The following is a 7,246-nucleotide window of genomic DNA, read 5'->3' as shown; positions in this document are numbered from 1 at the left end:
AGTCACCCCCTGAAGAAACTGTTTTATTTCAAAATAGTTTAACATAATTGCAGAGGTCCTAGTTTGGAATTTACATCAGAACCAGTATTCCAGGGGTGAATGATATTCTATGAAGTACTCAGGCTATGCCAGAAATGTCACTTACTTTATTTTCTTAAATTTAATTAAAGATCACTCACCTAGAGCCAGACATCCTGGAATGTGAAGTCATGTGGGCCTTAGGAAGCATCACTACAAACAAAGCTAGTGGAGGTAACAGAATTCCAGTTGAGCTATTTCAAATCCTAAAAGATGATGCTGTGAAAGTGCTGCACTCAATATGCCAGCAAATTTGGAAAACACAGCAGTGGCCACAGGACTGGAAAATGTCAGTTTTCATTCCAATCCCAAAGAAAGGCAATGCCAAAGAATGCTTAAAAGACCGCACCATTGCACTCATCTCACATGCTAGTAAAGTAATGCTCAAAATTCTCCAAGCCAGGCTTCAACAATACATGAGCCATGAACTTCCAGATGTTCAAGTTGGTTTTAGAAAAGGCAGAGGAACCAGAGATTAAATTGCCAACATCTGCTGGATCATGGAAAAAGCAAGAGAGTTCCAGAAAAACATCTATTTCTGCTTTATTGACTATGCCAAAGCCTTTGACTGTGTGGATCAAAATAAACTGTGGAAAATTCTGAAGGAGATGGGAATACCAGACCACTTGACCTGCCTCTTGAGAACTCTGTATGGAGGTCAGGAAGCAAAAGTTAGAACTGGACATGGAAGAACAAACTGGTTCCAGATAGGAAAAGGAGTACGTCAAGGCTATATATTGTCACCCTGCTTATTTAACTTCTATGCAGAGTACATCATGAGAAATGCTGGGCTGGAGGAAGCACAAGCTGGAGTCAAGATTGCTGGGAGAAATATTAATAACCTCAGATGTGCAGGTGACACCACCCTTATGGCAGAAAGTGAAGAAGAACTAAAGAGCCTCTTGATGAAAGTGAAAGAAGAGTGAAAAAGTTGGCTTAAAGCTCAATATTCAGAAAACAAAGATCGTGGCATCTGGTTCCATCACTTCATGGGAAATAGATGGAGAAACAGTGGAAACAGTGGCTGACTTTATATTTCTGGGCTCCAAAATCACGGCAGATGGTGATTGCAGCCATGAAATTAAAAGACACTTACTTCTTGAAAGGAAAGTTATGACCAACCTAGACAGCATATTGAAAAGCGGAGATATTACTTTGCCAGCAAAGGTCCATCTAGTCAAGGCTATGGTTTTCCCAGTAGTCATGTATGGGTGTGAGAGTTGGACTATAAAGAATGCTAAGCACCGAAGAACTGATGCTGTTAAACCGTGGTGTTGGAGAAGACTCTTGAGAGTCCCTTGGACTGCAAGGACATCCAACCAGTCCATCCTAAAGGAGATCAGTCCTGGGTGTTCATTGGAAGGACTGATGTTGAAGCTGAAACTCCAATACTTTGGCCACCTGATGAGAAGAGCTGACTCATTTGAAAAGACCCTGATGCTGGGAAAGATTGAGGGCAGGAGGAGAAGGGGATGACAGAAGATGAGATGGTTGGATGGCATCACTGACTCAATGGACATAGGTTTGGGTGGACTCTGGGAGTTGGTGAGGGACAGGGAGGCCTGGTGTGCTGCAGTTCATGGGGTCGCAAAGAGTCGGACATGACTGAGCGACTGAACTGAACTGAACTCATAACACCTCAAAAGAGGTTTCTTCCTATACCATTCCCTTCTACCCACCACAGTCATATGCAGAATGTAGAAATGCTACATAGTACAAATATTTGTAAGCTTTCTCAGATTTGGGGGACACACTGGTGACCCTAATATTATCTCTGTCCAAGTCCTCATTCATGGTTAAACCTCTGTGCTTTCACTGGGCATAGGACCTTGACCAAGGCTGGAACTGTCAATACCCAAGACCCAGTCTCCATATGAAACTATGCCTTCTCTTATCAAGAAGGACTTGGTCAACCATCTGCATCACTTTTAGAAGAATAAATCATGGGTCCCAACCCCCAGAAAATCTGAATATTTTCATCCATTCTGCAGCCTGGCTTTACTTCTTGCTTTGAGTCTCTCTAATTCCTCCATGTGCCTCTCCATTACTAATGAAAGTGAAAGTCGCTCAGTCTTGTCCAACTCTTTGTGACCCCATGGACTACACAGTCCATTGCATTCTCTAGGCCAGAATACTGGAGTGGGCAGCCTTTCCCTTCTCCAGGGGATCTTCCAGGGATTGAACCCAGGTCTCCCACATTGCAGGCAGATTCTTTACCAGCTGAGCCACAAGGGAAACCCATTACATTCCATTACTAGTACTCTTCATTAAGTAGCCCATTCTTCCAAAAGGCAAATATGCCAAAGTTAGAAAGTGAGTTTCTGTACAGGAAACCCTGTTCAGTGAAAAAACAAAAAGCCTCCCTATGACAAAAGAACAAAAAGAGCCTATCTACTCTCTAGGAACTGGGAAGGAAAAAATATCCCTAGAATTAAGCACAAGTTAATATCTCAATATAGTATCATTATAATTTCCAAATTCCATTTAAAAAGTAACATTTTTATAATTACATTCAATTCTTTTAATAAAGTAGTAATGATCATCAGAATGCCACCATGAGAGCATTCCTTGAGTGCAAATGCAAAACAAGAGATTCAGTAAATTATCTGAACAATAGCAATATTTCTCAAGAATGATTTATCATTGAATATTATCATTGAATTTAATTCTCGAGTTATTTATCATGGATTATCACTGAATTTAATTCTCAAGAGTGATATTTTAAGAGATGCCTGCTGGGTCAATAAAAAGTCAATTTCAAGTAGCTGACGTTGTCATGAATTTATTTATTCATTAATTACTTAAGTCATTTCAATCAAAATCATAAGTAGAATTCCTTTCCCTATCTCTTGGTTTTAATCTGAAATTTCCTTTTCCTTTCAGCATTTCACTGCTCAGTGAGCTCCCTCACTGCCTGTACTTCTTCTATCACTACTTCCAGATGCCAAGACTGATTACTACAAGGAATGAATAATTACTACATTCCCAGAACAAGCAGTAGCAGATTCCAAAGCTGGCCATATGAGCAATGATAGAGGAATTATAGAAAAAGAAACTATGAAACATTGCTGAATGTGTTCAACAGCCTATGTTGAAGACTTTATATTGTTAAGATGGTAATACTTCCCAAATTTATCTATAAATTTAGTACAATCTATATCAAAATTCCAACTGTATTTTTGCATAAGTGAGCAAGCTGATCCTACAATTAATGCGAATATACAAGGAATCTTAAATAGCCAAATCAATCTGGAAAAAAAAATAAATAGAGGATTTTTGAGAAATTTTCTGATTCGTAAATTATAGTAATCAAGAGGCAGTACAAAGCTACGGTAATCAAGATAGTGTGGTACTGGCATAAGTGGGGGCATATAGACCAATGGAGCAGAATTAAGTGTTCAAAAATAAATCCATATATGTATGTTCAATTGACTTTCAATAGGAATGCCAGGGCCATTCAAAGGGAGAAAAATCATCTTTCCAAAAATACAGCTAGGAAATCTGGATATTCACATTCAAACAAATGAAGTTGGAACCCTATTCACATCATATATAAAAATTAATTCAAAATCAATCATAGGCCTAATCATGAGTTAAAACTATAGAACTCTTAGAATAAAACATAGATGTAAATCTACATGACCTCAGATTAGCAGTTTCTTAAATATAACACCAAAAATGCAGCAACCAAATTAAAATAGAAAAATCAGCCTTCAACAAAATTATAAATTTTTGTGCTTCAAAAGACACTATCAAGAAAGTAAGAAGACAACTCATAGAATGGGGAAAATAATTGAAAATTATATATACATGATATGGGTCTAATATCCAGAATATATAAAGAATTCTTAGAATTCAACAGTAAAATGACAGCCCAATATAAAAAAGGGCAAAAGATTTAAATAGACATTTCTCAGAAGAAGATATTCAAGTGACCAATAAGCACAAGTTGTTCACTATCATTAATCATTCAGAAAATGCAAATTAAAACCACAGTGAGACACTACACCCACTCAGTTCAGTTCAGTCTCTCAGTGTGTCTTACTCTTTGCAACCCCAGGGACCACAGCACGCCAGGCTTCCCAGTCCATCACCAACTCCCAGAGCTTGTTCAAACTCAAGTCCATCGAGTCAGTGATGCCATCCAACCATCTTATCCTCTGTTGTCCCCTTCTCCTCCTGCCTTCTGCCTCCTCACACCCACTAGGATGGCTATAATCAAAACAGAAAATAGGAGTAATTAACCTCTTTGGGAGTTTATCGAGATCTTAAGGTGTCCAAGTTAACACAGAGTCAGAGAATAACAAATGGCTGCAGGATCCCTGGATCACCCTTAGTCATGAAGGAAATGTTGGGACCTCTTGAGGTCAGGACTTTATGCCCAGACATGTAAATTCAGATCATGCATTCTGTTAGCCTGTCTGTGGTTGCTACAGGTCCCAGAAGTGGGTTCTAAAGAAGCATTCAACATGAATTAAAAATAAATAAATACTAGTAGGTAAAAAAATAATAATAATAAAGAAGCATTCAATACCAGATCACAGATGGAAGCATGAGTTAAAACCCAAAGCACAACTTTCTTTTTCTTAATTTATTGGAATATAGCTGCTTTACAACTTTGTTAGTTTCTGCTGTACAATAAAGTGAATCAGCTACAATTTCAATCTTTAACCTAGTTTTAGAAAAGGGGGAGGGGAGTGGATTTGGATTGTATAGAAACAGTCTTGGCTCTGTATGGACCATGCTCAATGTACTTAATATCTGGACTGTGCTCAATGTACTTAATGTCAGTGTGAAGAAATGGATTAATATCAATGTAGAATCCATTCTAGAATCAGTTTTATGTGCTACAATATTTTAAAATATATAGGATCAGAAAATCATAGAAGGCTTATTTAACATTTCCTTATCATTCTCTTGTTTATTCCAGAAATGTCTGATATAGTTGCTTGGCTATTTTTGCTCTCATTACAATATTTATTTCATCAAATAGATGTTCATTACTTTCCATTCTCTGAAAGGCACTAGTGTAGCATGTGCTCTTATGCTCTGACCTTTGAAATAATTCATAATTAGACTAGTGAATGCTGTTCCCTCATTTTCCAACCTCAAAGCTAGCAAGTAGCTGCAAGAATAGTCTGTGACCTATAAGAAAGAATGCTAAAAAGCTTATAATTATTAGAGAACGGTACTGTTTTCTGCAGAGCAACTAAACACTGGATGTCTTGTTCTTGAGAAAGTAAATAATGGGAATAAAAAATGATTTCTCTATAATTTTCACTATAACTCATACTAAAGTTATTCTTTAATTCAATTAGAAAAATAGTTCATCATTTTTCTTATTTAATATATCCCTACTATCTGCCAGATAAGCTGACTAAGACAGACTCAGAAATGAGTAAGCATTTCACATCTTAGGGCTGAAGACAGTTGCTGCTGTTCAGTAGCTCAGTCATGTCCTACTCTTTGGGACCCCATGGACTGCAGCATGCCAGGCTTCCCTGTCATTCACTATCTCTCTGATTTTGCTCAAACTCATGTCCACTGAGTCAGTGATGTCATGCAACCATCTCATCTTCTGTTGCCCTCTTCTCCTCTTGCCCTCAATCTCCCCCAGCATCTGGGGTTTTTTTCCAAAGAAGACAGACATATGAACAAATTGAAATCCACTTTGATGATTGTAACAACAGAACCATGCATACAATACCAGCGGAAGGGGTGTTTAATTCTGTAGAAATGTCAAGAAAATCTCTTCTTCGACATCAATTTTCCTTAATTACAGGCTTGAATAGTACCATAATTTTTGACAGAAATTCTATCACAAATGCAATTTTCCATTTATCCCATGAGCATTTGATTAATGCCTCTCTCCTCCATTAATATTTGGGCATGGAGCATGTCTGTTCTTGCCCACTTTAAATTCTCAACGTACAGAATAACATCTATAAAAAGCTATCAATTAGTACCTCTTAAATACTGTTGAATATACATAGGGAAAATATTTGTAAAGAAATACATTAGGATGTATTACTTAGCTCTTGAGAGTAGGTTAGGAGCTTGCCAGGGGAACTAGGCAAAAACAGGAGGGCACAGCAGACAAAGGACATAGCACAGTGTGCAAAGAGATGAAGGCACCAAGAGATGTGCTTGGTACTGGGGTATAAAATCTGAGATGGGGTTTGGAAGAGCATGTGATAGAGGGCAAAAGAATAAGGAGCGTGCAGAACATGAACATGTCATGCTAAACAATTTTGGCTTTCATCTCACAGGTATGAGACCTGGTCATCATAGCCTTTAGGCAAGTGAGAAAGTGAGAAACATGACTGGATTTTCCTTTACATCTTAAAAGGTCAATTTTTACAATTCTATGTTTATTAGGATTTTTAGGTTGCAACGTTCCCTTGGGTTACACTGAGTTATAAGAATAAGCAGGAAAGCAGAGGAACTTTCTGCCAACAACTAAACAGACAATATGGAAAAATCCTGGATGTCTTCTCTGACTTTGGGAAGAGCAATTTCATCAGTGCTGTGTATGCAGATACCTGATTCCAAGTGGAGGACTTAATTGGTGAGGAAGAAATAGAGATGCTAAAAACAGAGTAGTTTTTAAAGAAGTCTGAAAAGAGGAGGAGGCTGCCAGGCTAACATGATGCTGAGAATTTATGCTTCAAAAAAACCTTCTTTCCAACAAATAGCAATGAAGGATAAAACATTAAACACAAAACACAACTGGGCTCATCTGTAAGAGAACTATCTATGTGGATGAGAAATAGAACAGAAACATATAGTGGTGTGTGGAATCTGCAGTCAGTTTTCTGTGTTTTGTAGTTGTGACAAATAATGTAGCAATGCTGGGCCAGAGCTCATTAAAAGTAGTCCTCTGATCATGGAGGAGGACTTCAGTTTCACTTTGTACTTAGAGCCATGGATGTGGTGAGCCTCCCCCACTTGCAAAAAGAAGTAGGAGGAAATCTAAGATCTATCAGTTTGCAGGTGAAAGCTAAGAATATGTAGACATTGTGGGTTCAAGAAGGCACTGTGGGGGAAAAAAAGAAACAGTTTCATTTTCTAAAACTGAATCAAGCTGCCTTCAAGATTCAGCCTAGATTTGTCATATGTCCAAACAGCTCATAGAGGCCATAACTTCAAAGAGTGTAAAATCTACCCC

The sequence above is a fragment of the Ovis canadensis genome, chromosome 16 (assembly GCF_042477335.2).
Source record: "Ovis canadensis isolate MfBH-ARS-UI-01 breed Bighorn chromosome 16, ARS-UI_OviCan_v2, whole genome shotgun sequence".
In the NCBI taxonomy this organism is placed as follows: Eukaryota; Metazoa; Chordata; class Mammalia; order Artiodactyla; family Bovidae; genus Ovis; species Ovis canadensis.
The sequence above is the reverse complement of the archived record's forward strand: the minus strand, read 5'-3'. Positions refer to the sequence as shown.